Source organism: Salminus brasiliensis, chromosome 5, assembly GCF_030463535.1.
Source record: "Salminus brasiliensis chromosome 5, fSalBra1.hap2, whole genome shotgun sequence".
Taxonomy (NCBI): domain Eukaryota; kingdom Metazoa; phylum Chordata; class Actinopteri; order Characiformes; family Bryconidae; genus Salminus; species Salminus brasiliensis.
Window position 1 is genome coordinate 11,255,827 of NC_132882.1, and position 18,301 is coordinate 11,274,127.

The 18,301-nt window shown below is 39.5% G+C and overlaps 1 protein-coding gene across 2 annotated transcripts in view; it reads right to left on the bottom strand.

Annotated features, from left to right (window-relative positions):
* piezo2a (piezo-type mechanosensitive ion channel component 2a) overlaps positions 1–18,301 on the bottom strand; it is a 136,949-nt gene that overhangs the window by 115,565 nt on the left and 3,083 nt on the right. The window lies entirely within an intron of this gene.

An 18,301-nucleotide genomic window follows, 5' to 3' on the forward strand; every position in this document is an offset into this window, starting at 1 on the left:
TATGCTACACCAAGTGCATATAGTATAGTAGTATAGTAATCACACACCTGTATAAATGTCTTCTAAAAATCATTTGTAAAATCTAATAAAGAGGAAATGTCCTTGTCAGAAAGAAGTTAGGACACCCACACATTTATTACTACTTCAAATGCCCACAACTAGAACCAGGTGCTCCACGTCAGCTGCAGATGATTAGAACATGGTCAGAAAGGATTCTGGAGGTCTTATTTAAGTCTCAGACATCTCAGTCTGGTTTGCGCATGATTGAGTGAGTAGGATCACCATGGCCAGATCCAAAGAGTTGACGCCTTCAGAAAGAAGGTTGTAGATGCAGACAAGTCTGGGACAGGATTTAAAAAGATCTCAGAACAGTTAGAAATCAGCTGTCCCACTATCCGGAGAAGAGTTTACAAGAACGTTTAAAACGACTGCTAACATGGCCGGGTCAGGCCGTCTTTGCAAGTTCAGCCGAAGAGCAGACCATTTGTGTAAAGTCTCAAGCAATCCTCGGGTCATCACAAGACCTACAGGTGGCTTTTGTCACAGCTGATGTCAAAGTACATGCATTTACTTATGTAATTACAGTATGTCTTCATTTTAACATGTGCCGCAAAAATGCTATCAAGTTTCATTAGTGGTTGGTAGTTTTTGTTGTACTTCAACACCCAAAAACAATGCAAAGAACATATGTCACATCTGTATCCTTTTATGTCTAAAAGACAGCTGTTATAATAAGTACTGACATGCTGATCAAACGTCATAGTAACAGGATGTAGATGCCAGAAGAAAATTTGGCAAAATCAGAACCAGAAAGAAGGACAGGAAAAGTTTACATCAGCTGGGCAGGATGATCCCTGGAAAACAGTTTTCTCTTCAGCTGGGTTTGAGAAATCACTGGCATTTGGGAATGTGTTTGCTTGCGATTATCTGGGGAGTTATGCTAGGGACATGCCTTCATGGTAAGAGGTTAAGGTTTAGCAGACTTAGTGATAAATGTTCCCAATATAGTCCCACTGGACCCACTGGTGTTTGTCCACTCCTTCTTTCTGCCACTTGCTGCCTCCTTGCATTTTGCGAGGGCTTGCTCTATACTCTACCTGACCCCGAAAAGTGCACGCGAGTGCAGGACGACTGCACTCACAGAAAACACAGAGACGAACTGCACTTGGCTAAATGAGGCTTATCGCACTTTACTAAACGAGGCGGAGGTCATACAGGTAGCGGCGGACTCACTGCATGCACGTCCTGTTTCGGAGGCCTTGGGAGCACAATGGCAGCACTGGGAGTAACCAGAGCAATGCTGAGGCGATCTGCTGAGGGTTTCTGACAGTGGGTAATTATTGTCACACTATTTGTTTCCCTCGCTCCTATTGAAGTTTTGTGAGCTGTGTGCCATTGTGTATTTTTCCAAGGGCCGTTTGTTTTCTTCGATTCCCTTGAAAATGCGAGACTTGTTTTCTCTGACAAATTGTGCAATGCTAATTGTGTGAGGGCAGGCGAGGAAAGGGAGGCCTTGGTTTGTCTCATTTGAAGCCACATCCTGGCTTTTCCAAAGTTGGAAATTAAACACAGCTTAAACTGTAATGGGCAACCTCCCAGCTGTCCCCTGTGGCCTGCTTCTGACCACACGAAAACCGTTTTCTCCAGCGATAAAAACTCGAGAATCTAGTGCTATTTCACATGAGAGGGATCATTTGGGCCCTTGATAAATTATAACTTTTTCATCATCTTAATTCCTAATCTTGACTTGACTCAAACAGAGAATCTCTGGTAATGTACACACATTCTACTGCTTAACCCTGTTCAACACAAACTCATCAATTACTCTCGAGGAGGTCTGTTGTTTTTGCCTGTTTTGGGATTCTTGTTGAAAGATTAAAACAACTGATAACTAAAAACGGTGAGGATATGCACTATTTTTGTATCTAAACTGACCATTATTGTTGATGCTTATGTCTTTAGTCTCACCACATGATGCTCGTGAACAGGGATATATATTTTTTTAGCTTCAGGTTTCAAGACGGTTTCCATATCAATGAGCAACTCTTTATTTTTTAATAGCAGGGACCTAGAAAGAGATTTTTTTGGTTCTCCAAGGGGGAGCTCGTTCCTGCGGTATTAGCGGGATTAGCCACCTATTAACACTTCCCAGATGGTGACCTCATATTGGCAGCTTTACAAGGTGTTGGCCAAGGGCAGTGCTTTCACACTGACTGTGTCTTCAGGGCACACTGTCTGCTTGAAGAGGGAACCGTGAGCCTGAATTCATCATAAATATGTCATCTAAAAAAAAATGCCTACCATGTTTCTTTACCTGTCTGCCAACACTAGCACACATTATCCAATAATATAGCTGTATTAACGTATGCTACATAAGCCTGAGCACCGATGTTGTAAGTATGGCACTATTATGCAATGAAATTACACATATATAGGTACGCTCCCTTTTGCACATTCGGAACTGTATACATCCTATTTTATACCACACCAAATCCCAAATCTATTATCTATATTCTCTATTTTATATATCAAGAGTATATATTCTTTTTTTTTATATGATTCATCTTATATTTCAAGCTCTATACATTTCTTAATATCTATATATTTTCTCTTTATCTATGTTTTTATCTTTTTTCATGGGACAAGATTGTGTATGACTACGTATGTAAAAAAATGATTTTGAAAATGTACTCAAAAAAAAGAAATAAGTAAAAAAATATATTATATTTAAGAAACCACTCATTTTTGACATGCTTACATTTTTAATGATTTAAAGGACTATTTAACTTTTTAGACAGTTATCTGAGCATATGATATTTGAAACTGGACTCATACAGTACATGGAATCATACAGTAAAGCAATAAAAAACTTCCTTTTTAGGCCCCTAACATCTGTATTGTCACAAAAAAAAAACATTAGTCATGGCCTATTTGTAAGACTTTCCTCAAGGTATTTTTCTATGTTCATGGACAATCACCTCAATGTTATGTTACCACCCAATCTGTGAGCATATTTTCTGCCACATTATGTGGCAGGTGTATGTCTCAAGTTGGTTCTAGTTTACATTTCAGATACAAAACTGAATTACACTGAATTACACTGAAATACACTGAAATACAGGGCTACTGGTTGTTATAATACACATACAATCAAGATCTATTTACACATCTATAAGCAATAGCACAGCGGCTGGTCACTAAAACAGATCAGTTGGAGTTTCAGACTGATGTCTTTTTGAGAATAAAAAGGCTTAGTGAAAATAAACCAACATTCAGGCAGAGAAATCAAGGAGCTGGCTGTTCTAGTTCGACAGCAATACCACCACGGATCTCTGCTGAGTGCTGAATCATTCGGTTAGTTGATTCTGCCTTTAGTGCTCGGTCCAAGATTTCGTCTTAATTTTGAAGGCCTTTTGCTTCTCCTCCTGAGTTTAAATACAGGCTGTAAGTAATTGGACAGTGACCCAGTTTTTGATTTTTAGCCTCTATAATAGAAAACAGAGTTGAAATGAAACAGCGACTATGAGGTTAAAGTGTAGAATGCTGGTCTTGATTTGAGAGTATTCACATGTAAACTGGGTAAACCACATAGCCCCCCACTTAGGGGGTGGAAAAGAAGTAATGAGATAAATGGCTGCTTTGTTGTTTCTTGGCCAGCTGTGTGTCATTTCAGCATTAGTTCATTAGTAGACTTATTTCAATACCGTACTTTTTGTACGAGGGCTGTGTATTGGCAAGAATATGCTCATATGATTTGTATCACTATAGAGGAGCTGTGATTCGATATATTGTGATATTTAATTAAAGATTGATACTGTGTCCTTGAGAATTGATACAGTATTACAAACGTAATATCGCAATGCTTTAAAATATTTCTTTCTTACACCTCTATTACATCTATGGTCATACCTGGTTGTACTATGCTACTCTGCACTTTTATGGTAGATGCTAAACTGCATTCTCTTGGCCTGTTATGTCAATCCATCCATCTATTCATTTTTACAGTCTGTTGCTCCTGTGGGACCAAAGTAATGTCAGTGTCAGTAACGCTGACTACTATTAGACAGAAGAATCAGATGAAATTACTAGAAATACAGCAAAAGCAAAGTTTGACATTTCCCAGCCTGTCTTATCAATTGCTTCCCTAAACTATCTGAACATCATTCATTTTAAGAAGCAAGAACTTCTGATTGTAAACAACCCAACAGACCACAGTAGATCACAACAGTGGTCAACAGAAGCATGGTTTCAGACACCCTGTTGAAGATGTACGCATAGATGTGTTAAAGATGTCCATGAAGACAAAAAAAGCAGCAGCATGACCTCAACTGATTTACCACAATGTGCAACCCACTGCTAAGCCTCCAAAACAGAAAGGCCAGGTCACAGTCTGGTAAAAAAAAAAAAAACATAAAGGAGTTAGACAGAGATGAAGATTACTCAGAGCACAATAGAACCACCCAACCCAGACCACTACAGCAACGGTATAGCTATTCTAGGGCAAAATATTATTTTTCTTGACTGGCCAAATTAGCCATCTGACCTAAACTCCACTAAGAATGAATTTCACATGAACTGAACACAGAACCGTATTCAATAAGCTTCACAACAGGCAGGGGAGCAGCAGCAGCGAATCTGAAGAAATAATAATAACAATAATCATAAATATTTTTATACCATTTATCAAGGTAAAACCTCCTACACTCTTAAAAATAAAACACTTGGTGTTAAGTTTCTTTACCAAGTGTTCCTCGAAGTCACACATCTCTGGTTCTTTGTGGAAACAAGTGGACAAGTGGTTCATTTATGGAGTTGCTCAAAGAACCCTTGTTGACACCTTCATTTTTTAGGAGACTTGTTAGGATGTTAGGGATGTCCAATGACATCGGATTTATGACTTTATCTGTGGATAAACAGACTGCTATTGGATTAATGTTTAGATTTGACTGATATTTCAAACTCATATTTGAGAATGTATTTACTGAACCCCAGCGGAGCAGAGTGTTCAGGTAAAGCTGTGTATCAACATTAAATACATGAAATATTGCAGCATCAGCCCATAACTGATGTATTGGTGCATCTCTATGTATACTTTTCTGAGATTACTATAAAAGAAAACATGTGTCTGTACAACCTAAACGTGGCTTCATGTAGTAACAAGCAGTTTAACTGGGTTTATTCAACTCAAATTAATATATATAATTCAAAGTATAATGTATATGTATTGACTCAAACAAGTTAACCCCTTAACATACTGAGGCTTATTACTTAAAAACTAACTGGAAGGCCAATCTTTGGTAATAGAAGTTTGTATTTACACCGGTGGTCCATAGGCTAGGGATTAAACTGCATGTTTAAGCTTTTTAAGCTAAGCTTAAGCTTTTTTTACATTCTCATTTTACAGTGTACTCTGTCTACCACCTGTTTGTTTACACATACTTAATCAGCCCTGGTAATAATATCAGGCTTCAAATCTGTGAAAGTGAAGTGGGGCCATTTAACAGAATACGTATAAAGAGCCACGATGAGAACGGCAACTGAAACCAACACCCAGCGGAAAATATGCTGCATCATGCCACAAAAAAAGGAAGAGGGTGCAAAAAGGGATAAATGACCCATTCACTGTCATTTCTCTGGGAAAAATCTAAACGCATTTAAGCAATAATAACTGCCTTTAATGACTGAGTGTCTTAAAATACTGTTGCCATTAAAGGATATTGTGCAGAAAGAACTGCAAGCAGCTGCAAAGCCCTGATCTGAATTGACTGAGAATGCTAATTATGGCGGTTTTATGCAACCGGCAATTCCACTCCTCAATTTGGGCACAATGACTTATAAATAACAATTTCTGTTCCTTGCTTTAATTATAAACACTATAAATCACAGTTTTACTGTATCTACTTGACATTATAGGGGTATTATGAAGGTGTTTTTTTGGCAAACTGCATTGCCGCTGTTGCCAGCAAAATGAACCATAAACAGGACGGGATACTGTAAATCTGTAATTTAAATTTCAGTCCAAATCACGTCTGTAAAGCTGTGCAAGGCCTTCACGGTACAATTGGGGTGCACGGTACATCCTTTACAACTGTTTTGACTGAACTCTCAACTGTTGTATATGTTTCACTAAAGGCAGAACTGTCTTTAATCAAGAGTTCTTGTTTTCTGTTAAACTCTGCTCATCTTAGTAGCTCCACAAACTGTGTAAAATTGAGACTGTGGTCAGGTGATCTACATCTGTGAGTAAAGAAAACAAGGCATTGCTTAATCTTCATCTTGAGGTGAAAGGAAAGAGAACAAGCGTTTGACAGCACACAGTGCTGTTGTTGATCTAACAGTCACTCATTTCATAGCACTCTAGAGAACTGCTACAGTATCAGTTACGGCAGAGAAATGACAGATGAGATGAGCCATTCCACAATGAAAAACAAAGTGCACTTCTATGGTAGCTGTGTCAGTGGGAGGCACGCTTTAACAACATTCATTTCATTTTTCAGCAGAAGCTCTAAGCCTCTAGCTGAAAGGTTTGTTAGAATCTAGGTGGCTGTAGGCTGCAGCGTGATCAGCATGTATAGGACCGGCATTCATTATGGCATGTTATGACTTTGCGTAAACGTGCCGTTAGTAATCTTCGCTGAACATGGCAGTGACTAAGACTCATGTGATTTCTCCCCACCAGCATGTGCGATTGATTAGAAGTGCCACAAATGCAAATAAATAATGGAGAAATATACATCATGATTCAATAATCGAAGAATCGAAGACGTCAAGCGTCACAAGCAAAGCCAAAGCCAGCGGACTCATTTCAGCCTTTTCTGGCTTTTCAGTGCCTGTTTAACATTTCAGACCTCAATGGTTCTCTTCAGTTTATGTGTGAGTCACAACAGTTTTGGCGTTCTTCGTCTATGTGGCCCGTGTGTGGAGGGGCTCTGGCTTCTAACAGCGTCTGAGAAACTTTCAAAACCTCCTGGCAATCCTGTAGGCTATGGTGCCCTTTCATTCAGATGAGTCACTCAACCAAGATTACAGCCAAAACAAGAAAAAATCTTTCTGAAACAACAGACAGACCGCTAACCACCCTGGAAACAAAAAGGAGTAGGTCTCACTTTGTTTTTATTCACCGCTTTAAAAGCATAGAGCTTTGGGGTGACGTGTACTACCATTCAAAAGCTTGGAGTCAATGTTTCCAATAATGTGAAAAGTGTTTTTTATCAGAATGCAAAAATGCTTATAATAATATGCAGCAATTGTAACATCAAGGATGAAGTTAATGAAATCAATATACACATTTGATCATATTTTCAACATGGAAATTAAACCTGAAGGCTGGTAACTTACGTGTGTAATATGTGTATTAAGTTTCCTCCGATTCCCTCAGAGTTCTCTGATTCCTGAAGATCTAAAGATCTTTTGGTAAATAGTTTGTAATATATACAGTATATATGAACACTGTACACACCGACCAGCCATAACATTAAAACATCCTGCCTTATATTGAGTAGGTCCCCCCTGTGCCACCAAAACAGCTCTGATCCACTGAGGCACAGACTCCACAAGACCTCTGAAGATCCAGCAATATCTGGCACTAAGACTGGTGAGGTGGGGCCTACATGGAGCCTTGAGCACCCATGACCCTGCCGCCAGTTCACCGGTTGTCCTTTCTTGAATCACTGGCCACTGTATACCAGGAGCACCCCACAAGACCTGCCTAATGGTTTGAAGATGTCCTGACCCAGTCATCCAGCCACCACAATTTGTCCCTTGTCAAAGTGCCTCAGTTTCTTACACCTGACCATTTTCCCTGCTTCCAATACATCATCTCAAAGAATGTCTCAAGGAAGTGACTGTTTACTTGCTGATGCATAGTCCAGAGTCCAGAGAGTCCTATTCTATTGGCAATACTTCTCTACAGGGACTAGACAAGCTGTGTTTGTGTGTGTGCATTTGCACACCTGTGTCAGCAATGGGTGCAACCTAAAGTAGCTAAATGCATTCATTATAATGGGTGTCCACAAACAGTGCACATTTCAACATTGTGTCCTATCCTGACCCAATGTGCATTTTCTACTTCATACTGTACTTGATCTCCTCAGTCAACTGAGATATCAAATCAGCCACGGCTAATTACTGTATATTATTCCAAAGAAGACAGCACTGTGCTCCAATGTCAAACGTGCTTACCTGAGAAAAAAACAAAAAACAACATTTCAAGCTGGCCTCTGAGGCTAGCGTTTTCTATTTGGTTAGCTGTTAGCTCAGAAGGTTCCAACATTCCTGATGTAGACATTTACATCCAAGCCAAATACGTTGCTGTTGACTTTGAAATAATACCAAAGCGGACAAAAACGTCTCCAAAAAATATTAAAAATACCAAAAAAAAAAAAACAAATTTTACACACGAGCTAAATATTAATGTCAAGCATAAATGTGTCAGTTCATTGATGCTGGGGAATTTATGGGAGGTTGAGAGGACAGAAACCTCAGGCAGGAATAGACTGTGTGTGTGTGTGTGTGTGTGTGTGTGTGTGTGTGTGTGTGTGTGCGAGCGAGAAAAGAACCCCGGCTGATTTTACTGACACACACACACACACAAGCACACATGCCAACACACTCCAAGTTCTTTGGCTCCCTTTTCACAAATATCTGGCTGAATTATTTTTCACAGTTCTGTTTACACTTGGACTGCATACGGTAAAGAGGCCTGTTGCTGAGACCTGCATTGTGTTCCGCTTAAAACCGGATGATAAACGAATGAACAACCACTCTGAACTACTTCCAAAATCCTTTCCTTGCAATCAAGTCTCTGTTTAGATTGAAAAAGTGGAATTATTCACAACCTAAGGTCAGCCACAACAGATGACTCAGGCAGTGCAGGGCTGCTACTTGGACAACGTGTTAAAGCAGTCCTCAAGTTTATCAAAAGTTCCACAACAGTGGAGCCTCCCCCACCCTCTTAGGTTAGAAAACCACTTTCAGGAAGGCACTGTCACTTGTAAACAGGCTCCAAATCAGCACAGTATATACACTGAACAGCCATATCATTAAAACCACAAGTGACATGAACTGGTTACAGCGGCACCTCTCAAGGGGTGGGACACACTTGACAGCGAGTGAACAGTCAGTTCTTGAAGTCGATGCGTCGAAAGCAGGAAAAATGGGCAAGCTTAAGCATCTGAAGCACTTTGACAAGGGCCCAATTGTGATGGCTAGACAACTGGGTCAGAACGTCACAGAAACACCACGCAGGTCTTGTGGGGTGTTCACGGTATGCAGTGATCAGTACCTACCAAAAGTGGTCTGAGGGGGGACAACCGATGAACCGGAGACAAGTTCATGGGCCCCTAAGGATCTGATCTATTGAGGTCCCACCACCTCACAACGTTCAGTACCTAGAGAGTCTGCTGCTAATGTATTGGTGCCAGATACCACATGATGCCGTCAGAGGTCTTGTAGAGTCAATGCTGTGTAGGGTCAGAGCTGTTTTGGTGGCACAAGTGGGATCTACACAATTTAAGCAGGTGGTTTTAATGATTTGGCTCTACAGTACAACTTAATCAGACTAATTATTCGTCATTTCTACACTTCTAATAGGCTGATAAACTGTAACAGTACGTCATTGTACTTCACTTTATCAGCCTATTAAAATGTACACAAAGCCTAATTAAAATGTCATGTTCCAACGATAATAATAATGAGGCCAGGCAAGAAAGAGGCTAAGTGCTAGAACAGTTCTAATGATGTGGTGCTCAAATTATATGAGGTTTGAGTTTCACAGGGGGTAATATGGTGGATTATTCAAACAAGACTTCAGCATTTCAAGAGGATAAACTTTCTCTGCAATCCTTTCGCAATCACTCAGGCCTGACACTGCCCAGTAGCTCCTGCTGCGTCCATATCTAGGCCTATCAGTGGTCAAAAAGAAAATGTAAACTGTCTGACAATGCAGAATGATCCTTGGTTAGAATTTCATGCTGTGTTGAGGATGACTCAGATGAATACGCAGAAGGCTCGAGCCGTCTGACTCACTGCACAAAATAACAGATTCTTTTGTATTGAACAATATTTGAACTGGAGTCTAGGAACCTTTAAACAAGATCGAGTTACAGGACTCTAGGAATCAATTAGCATAAAAGCAACAGGTCTGCGTTCAAACTTGGGGTTAGGCTAATAAGAATCCACAGCTGATAATATCTGTACCCGGGCTGGTATGTTACGGTAATCGATCGGACGGTTACCTCATTGCTGACCTTTCTAAGCTACAGGTTAAAGCTCATTTCTGTTTATTTTCGTCTATGAGTTATAGTTCCTTTAACCAGGGGTTCTCAGACTATTTTAGCCGTGACATCATGGCTTTCGACTCCTGTTGAAATATATTACAGCTCTGTTACGTTTCTCCACATGCTAGGGACGTTAAAGCAACATTATGTAGAAATTTAACCTTAAAATAGCAGCTTCAAAAAAATCATTTTGGTGGTACACTGACAGGGTAACAGGGAGAACAGTGTCTCTGTCATTCTCACTCCAGACCAGAACGCTGCTACTGCACTATGGGACTTTGGTGGAGCTGAACTAGACCTCTCAGCCGAGTCATAGTTGTGTGAAATCCACTAATATCACTGCGTCTGTCCACATGCTTCTTTTACTTCAGATGCTGGATCTGTACGTCTGTACGTCTTGTCAGCAAATGCACATGTACAGCTGTCCATGAGGTGGAGCTCATAGTGCAACTTGTATTCACAGCAGTGGAGTAAAAGTAAAAATACACTCCATAACTGTAGAGGAGCCCAAGAGCAAAATACACCTCACATAATTCTCACATGATGCTGCTTTAACTTCACAATGTCATGAACACTGAACTAATCGGCTATGGTATCACACACAGCAGCTACCAAACACACAGAAAACACAGCATTATATAAGGTAATAAACAATATTGAAAACATATGACAGTCCCTTTACAGCTCAGTCATTATGATTTTTTTTTTCTTAAAAATATATTAGTAAATTAACATTATATTTATTTATTTAGTTTTATTATTTCTTTTGTACTACAACCATCCACAATACTTCGAGTTTAACCTCATGAGAAACACCACCTTAAATATCTGAACAGTCAGATACTATATATGAGATTCATATAATTTTCTAGGAGACTTGCATTAGGAAGATAAAACATAAGCTAAAACTGGAGTAAAAGGTAAAATGTTACAGTGAAAATGGGACTCCTAGCAACCATGCAAGACCTGGCAGACCACCCAAACTGCCCCCAACAAGTACAGAAACATGAATAACTGTGTTGTTTTGAGTGGAAATGAAACAAATGATAGGATGGATTCTGACCTTTGCACAGTACTGTTCTGATAAACAAGTTGAAACAAATGTATCATGATTAGCTTGCATATTTGTCACACTGCACATTGCTTATTTAAATAGAAAAAAGCTACTTCATCAACATTTACACTTGCGTGATCCGTGTACAGTGAACTGGATACATGTGATATGTATTACAGTTAATGACAGCAAACTAGCGCGGTGCACTTTGTTTGTTTTGTCTGCAAATGGAACCTCCGTAACCAAAGGTCTCGCACATCATTCAGTACGGCCCATGCTGCAACAGCTCTGTATTGTTAACCTTCAGCGTCCGCTTGTCAATTAACACATCTCACAAACACACAGGGATCGCAGCTGCGCCGCGCAGCCAGCCGGTCTACTCCAGCCAACGCCAGCACGGAGGAACACAGGCTGTTTCAGCACACACCAGCCAAGAACACCAGCAAAAAACGGCAGCTAACATCTGCCTGTTCTCGGAGTTCATTTAGAGAAATAAAAAGGAATTAGTGCCTGTTATTGTGTTCAAGGGCTGAAGTTATTTCAATAAATGTTTATATATATATATATATGTGTGTATATATATATATATATATATATATATATATATATATATATATATATAAACTTATCTTTTCTTTCATTTACATTATTAAAAAAAAGAAAAACAGCTGGCCTTTGTAGAGTGTTATATATCTTGTGATATATAGATGGGTGGTTAAAACATTCTTAACTTTTAATATCAGTCATAATGACTGTAGTATTTCCAAGGGATTTTAGACAACTTTTACTGGTCCGTTCATCACCAATTTTCAAACAATGTAAAAGAAAGGCTCATACATTCAAATGTAGAAAAATAAATATATAGTGTAGACATGTAAATATAAAATAACATGAATAAAATCTGTTAAATATTGTTTTCCTTTTTCTGAGACAAAAAATGACAACAAATCCATATACACTCTTTAAATTAGAGATGTTTCAGATGGTTCCTTGAGCGATGCTGGATAGAAGAACCACTTTTAGTTCCATTAAGTTCCATTTAAGTTCGATTTGCCTTATTTACTAATATCTTCCTAAAAAAAATCTATTTGTTCTGGAGAAATGTCTTTATAAAAAGTCCACATCAGATTAATGATGTGTTTTTAAAGTGCATAATTGTTCACTGCTCTGCTTTTATGATGACTCCCACTGTCCTCGTAAACTGATCAAACACTGGTGAAAGTGAGCATCTTTGTATTTCTACTGTTTCTACTTAAGAACAATGGGAGAATAAGAACCCATGATTTTAATAGAGATGGGCGAGTGGGAAGAACCTTTATATTGGTAAAGAACCTTTACATCTCCACATCTTGTTTATTACGAAACCAAAAGTGGTTCTTCTACGGCATCGTTCAAAGAATCATTTGAAGCACCTTTAGTTACAACTGATGTATAGGTTTAATATCCATGTCTTGAAGAGACAACCAGAAAAGCAGCGACCCCATTTCTAAGTACAGTAAATAAGCTCATAAGACCTTATAAGACTGCTTCCTTTTTTTTTTTTTCAAGAATATGGGCTTTTAGAGGTGTGATATACAGCTGGTCTGTTTCTGGTAGCCTCTTTTTAATTGCCGGCATGAGAGAAAAAAAAAAAAAAAGTGGTAGATTTAGTGTGGCAAGACGAGTGAGCACAAAATGTGCTTTCAGGTGAGTGAGTGTATTTCAGTGGCCGAACTGTCAGATTACAGACAGGAAACGGTTAAGATAAAACGGTATGAATAGTGCTACTATGAAGCCCGGGAAGTAAAAGAAACACCCAGAAGGAACACATGGGTGATCAAATTTGTTTCATTCCAAATATTGCTTTGCACGGTACTTTTTTAAGCCACTCTGGACACATCACAGCTATCAGCTAGGTGAAATGTGGAGTAATATATCTGATATAGTATCTGACATAATGAAAGCTTGTGAGGGCGGCTATCCTGGGGTTTATTTTACAAGCTTTAGGACGATTATTTAGTGGATTAATACCAAGGCTGACAATAGCCTTCTATATAAACCACTATTCAGATATGCATGGTTTATTACTGACCACAATTTGTTGATACTTGTAGACCCCCTACCTACTCATAAACATCTGCAGTTGGTTGCTTACCAGTGCCTGTCAGGTTATACACTTTGTGAATGGCACCTAAAAAACCTTTACAGTGTGGATTACAGATCCCAGTTCCTTATCTAGTTCATAATAGCCTGAAGGCCCGTATCTGCTGTCTGGCCCGTATCTGCTGTGGCTTCCTGCCCCAGCTGAACACAAAGCAGTCAGACGCATATTAAAAGGAGAACATGCATATTGTGGAACGAAGCTGCTGCTAAATGGGCCACGGCTGGGAAAGAAGACTGTGCCATTATCAGCAAGTTCAGAATCTCTGGGTGATGACGGACATCGTGGTGCTGTGAAGCTACAGAGCTGTTGTTGATTGAATGTACAGTCAGCTCAGTGTTTGAGATGGCTTCGGGACATGGAGCACTTTAGTTATTGTGCTAAGTTATTGTGGATGGAGTATCCTTTTACAAGCTGTCTTTTCTTTTCAAGTTGACATTGGCCTTAAATGTAGGTCTGAGAGAGCTGTCATTGGGCCATGTTAAAGAACACTATACCCTGTTAGTGTCACTCAGTCCAAATAAGATCAGAAAACAGTGAATGAGGTGTTTTGCTTAAAGACACTCCAGCCTTGCTTTTCAGACATAAGAACCATGTTAATCCCACCATTTTCTGTATAAATAATAAATTAATAATTATTTCTTTTTTGAAACCATCAGAAATTCTGATGAAATGTACAATTTACAGCGGTTTGTAATTATGATATATTTTTCAAGATTTTAAATTTAATGAAAAGGCTTTGCCATCACCAGCAGGAGTCTGAGAGCGCACAGTTGGCCGTGCTCTCTCTGGGTGGTTAAATGGCACTGTATCCCCTTATCACTCTTGAAGCAATGTTGGCCGGCACAGGCGTCTATTGGCTGATGCGGTGGAGCTGGGGACTAGGGCCTTCCTTCCAGCATGTCGGCTGCCTGCTAATGCTGCATTAGTGGCCTTTTAAAAAGAGGCGGTGGCTGGCTTTGAATGTAATGGAAGAGAAGTCCTTAGACTCTCCTAGTGCTAGAGGGAGCTATGAACAGGTGGGTTAACTGGCAGTACCAAATTGTGACAAAAAAAAAACTACTATTGTGTGTTTATGTGTGTGCCTTTCTATTTCTTCAATGATGCGAACTTGTCAGTTTTAAAGTTATTACATTTACATTTACATTTAAGGCATTTAGCAGACACTCTTCTCCACAGCGACTTACAATAGTGTTTTGCTATTAACTTAAGAATAACCTCAGCTACTTTGAAAAGGGCTAAAATTCAAAGATACCTCCAAGTTAAGATACTACGAGACACAAGTCAATAGGGTGACCACTCTGCTATTCGTCCAAGTACTCTCAGAAGAGGTGGGTCTTCAGTCTGCGTTTAAAGACAGCGAGCGTTGGACTCTGCCATTCGGACACCCAGGGGAAGTTCGTTCCACCACTTTGGTGCCAGGACAGAAAAAAGCCTGTACGCTTGTCTTCCGTGGATTCTGAGGGATGGCGGGTCGAGCCATGCCGTAGCTTTGACTAATAAAAATAATTGACAATAATAATTTTAGATGAGAGATGGCCTTCTGGTATTTGTATCTGTCCAATATCAGCAAGAAAATGTTGGCTCGGATATCATAGATATTCAAAAAGAATTAATCCAATCTAGTCCAGTAACATATCTAGCCTGAAACAGCGCTCATATTATGTGATGTGATGTTAGATGTGTGTTTCTTCCTAAGGGATAAAAGAGTGTTTGAGTAGTTTGAGCACAATAGCCATACACTTACTTCAACTAGCTCTTCAAACTTCTGAATAAAGCTCATTAAGCATAAAGAATTGGTACCGGTATTGGACAATACTCAGAATTTCAGTACTGGTATTGACTGATGGCATTGTCTCATCTCTATTTTAGACTTCTGAGAGTTAAGTCCTATATATCCTCAATGATACAGTAAGTATTTTCTTTTTTTGGGAACCAGCAGAACAACTGCCTTTCACAAAAGGTTAAATATAGGTGAGGCCCTAGACAGAAAAAAGGTAAAGTTTGCTAGCTGTCAAACCAACTCCACAAAAGGCCACCACAGTGAAGTCAGGTCAAGTAGCCCTGCACTCTCACTTCTGCTTCTGCATCCAGCCCGCCACCTGCGACAAGAGGCCCTTCAAACCATAATAATGACAGAACAGAGTTCATGGACTTGTTGCGTGCTACTAATACTAATCAAGCATCTCATCATGAGACCCTCAAAAAACTCTATCCATCTAAATATCTTCCATGACTGTTGTTTCCTTCTATGTCTTCCACTTTAAAGGTTCCACATACAAACATAGGCTGGTGTTCCCTATTCAGGAATGCCTCAATTTATTAGATTGCTCTATATAAAGTTTATAGTCTCTGTATACATCCTGAGGCCGAGGAAACAAAATGTTTGTCCCAAGTGAAAACGGCAATAAAATACTTAAGCAAAAACAAAACAAGACACGAGTCCCGAGTCTTCGTCCCACACAAGAGAGACACACTGGAGGAAAAAAAATGTTTAAAGGAAACGAAGGAGTCAAAAGACTCAAGAGCACCTTCTGGCTGGGTTTACCAATCACGGGTCTAAGTTTTCATTAATACTGCTAATATTTATACATTCTCGATTTGATGAATAAGAGAGAAAAATATGTTCCCAGTTGGAAAAAAAGGGGACTTTCTACAGAAGATCGGCAGCTTCAGCTTGAGTGGGTGGCAACATTTACACAGTTCGGCAGAAAGGCTGTGGACCTGTTCATTTGCCCTTTAAAAAACTCTCTGAAAAAGAGTCTTTTCAAACAAACTCACCAGCGTTTAATCACACGTGGCATCAACAAGATGAAGTTCCTGGCCGACCTTTCCAGGCACATCTATGTGCAATCACTGTCTACACAGACTTGATTTCTCCCAACGAGCCCAAATGCAGCCTTGCATTAGCTGCGTTTACACTTACACTCCTCCAGACAGCTGAATAAAATTCAGAACATAAAGCGTGGGGAAAGAAAAATGTGGCTACTCCACGATCTTCCAGATTCGGTTGGTAAACTCTTTCATGTGCCTTGAACCAGCTGCCACTAATAGAGTATTATCGGAGATAAACAGTCATTGTGGCTAGTGTAAATGAGGCTTTCTAGGGCGCTTGGTTTGTGGGAAATCTCAGGATTTCAGTTGTTAAAGATCTCCAGTGTAGGAGGCTTACGAAGGCCAGGCCCAGCATGTATCTGCAAAAACAAGTCTTTCAGATAAAAACCTATGAGTCATGCGGTGCAGAAGTGGAGGGGACAATCAGCGCTATCTGAGCAGAGAGGAGCACAGCTTCTTCTGTTTCCATGATTTACATCCTTAGTCTATTCAGACGATTAAGGGTGTGAATAAAAAAAACACAGCATTTGATAGCATGGAGAAAGACATGCAGGGAAAAGGAGAGGATGGACAGGAAAAGCAGGACATTGCTGATACACAGAAACCCTTTGGTCTGTCTCTGACCACAGTATGAACACTACTGGTGATGCAAGGTGGGAATAAAATCAGTGACATCATACTAACAATAATAGAGTACCTAAAACTTTCCACATCTTAAAAAGAGGCTGGTGGAGTTAAGGCTGGGCAAATAGCGTAAATATAGATATATTCGAAACTACTTAATACAATATTAATAATGACCATGTTCGTAATAGCCCACCTGCTAGCAAGTTACCATCTGTGTATGATTTCCTTTAAAAAAATTAACATGCATGTTGGTTGTCCAACCAACCATTTTCACACAGGAGGGATGACGCTCAACAGAGTAGAAACATTGTAGAAACATCGTAATTAAAGGTAGGAGCATAACAATGAAATATTGAAATATTATATCATGATATTTAAAGACATTTTAATAATACATGATATTAACTGAGATATATGTGATTGCTGACAAAATGCATTAGTAGCCACAGATTCTTCAACTTCAAAAACTGACTGTTCACTTACTGCCTAATATATCCAACCCCTTGAAAGATGCCACTGTATATATATATATATATATATATATATATATATATATATATACACACACACACATACATATATAAAGAAACAGTGAGATTAGCAATGCTATAAGTCCATTTATGTAAATGTAAATGAATGAATGACAGCAACAGGCTATCTTTACACCACATCTCTGGTAACTATGGTAACTTTACAGCAAAGGTCCTTCTGGTATTCATTTCTATTGGTCTACTGCCCATTAAAAATGTCCACACAATGCAAATGTCATTTTTAAAATTTCTAAAAGAAGAGTATGGAGGTTCTGACTAAACAGAGATGATTGGCCAACATAGAGAAAAAAAAAAGATTTGCTCTGTTGTGTGCCTGCTTGTATCCAATACACGACACATGGCTTTCAATGGAAATACCAGCCAAAGTCAGAAAATCACCATTTCCAAAAAGCCTTGGTGACACACACTCGCAAAACTTTTGGTGACACATCATCTGGAAAAAAGTCTGAAAGAGTCTTTGTCTCTTCGGCCGCTCGACAACAATGACAACAAAGCTCTAACCTACTGCGCTCACAGTCCCACATCCACACAGAGAGCTCTTGTCACTTCAGAGACTAAACTGTGCGTATGAGAAACTTCTTTGCCACTGCTTATGTATGGATTACAAGCCACGCACTTCAGCGCTGCACCCGCGAGCGCCTGCAGTAAGTTCTGCGGTTTTGGAGTTTACATGCTATATGCAGCCAGCTCAGGAACACGTCCAGAGGAATTCTTCGAGTCCAGTTATAACTGAGACACTCCCTCAGTTATATGAGGAGAAACCATTGTGCAGTCTGGATGAAGACATCTACAGCCAGAGCCTAGACCAGAGCACTGT